The sequence below is a fragment of the Mesoplodon mirus genome (genome assembly GCF_964341445.2).
Source record: "Mesoplodon mirus genome assembly, chromosome: 2".
Classification (NCBI taxonomy): domain Eukaryota; kingdom Metazoa; phylum Chordata; class Mammalia; order Artiodactyla; family Ziphiidae; genus Mesoplodon; species Mesoplodon mirus.
The window spans coordinates 200683795-200684684 of NC_138977.1; positions in this window are offsets into that span (position 1 = coordinate 200683795).

Here is an 890-nt window from a genome sequence, read left to right on the forward strand (position 1 = left end):
CAGAAGCCAAGGCACCCCACTGGGCCAGACCCGATCCTGTATCTAAGCTGGAACCAAATGTTATCTTCCAGAGATGCGAGACAGAGACAGGAAGTCACCAGACAGCGGGAATTTCTCCCCCTCACTGTTAACACTGCTCTTTCACCACCCCCCAGCCTCCTGGAGCCAAGTTCCTCCTCCTTCAGAGGGAATGTTTGCCAGGACGACAGCTGCACCCTGGTAGGTGTGACAGTGAGTCATTCGAGTTGGAGTGGACATGACAAAAGAGAGGCTTTCCAGCCTTCGGCTGGTGCTATGTAGCAATCAAAGCCAAGACAGCACTCAATGTCCCCAAATATTGGGCTGGCCAAAAAGTTCGTTTGGGCTTTTTGTAAGAGCAGACAAAAAAACCTGAACGAACTTTTTGGCCAGCCCAGTAGGTCATGGTATAACCCTTACAAGAGAATATTAGGCAGCCATTAAAAAGAACGTTGTCAAAGAATTTTTATGAGACTGAAAAATGCTCATGCCATGAAGTAAAATGAAGGAAAGAAAGGTGTAAAACCCACCTGTAGAATATAGAATATGATTCCGATTATGTAAGACTAGCTGGAAGTATTGTAAAATGGTGACTGATGATCTCTGCAGGTAAGATTAGGTTTGAGTTTTATGTTCTTGATTATTATATTTAAAAATTCTCCTACACTAAGCATTTGTAACTTTTATTTACAAAAAATAATAATATTTTGAAAGACCGAGTCTGACACGATCTGCCCCAGGCCCCTGGGATTTCACAAGTTCCTATTTGTTTATTCAATTCTGCTCTCCTTAAGCTAGTGTTAGGGATGGATGTGCTTGCCCTCACCCCATAGCTTTCCTTCCTCCCTCCCTCCCTCCCACCCTTCCTTCCT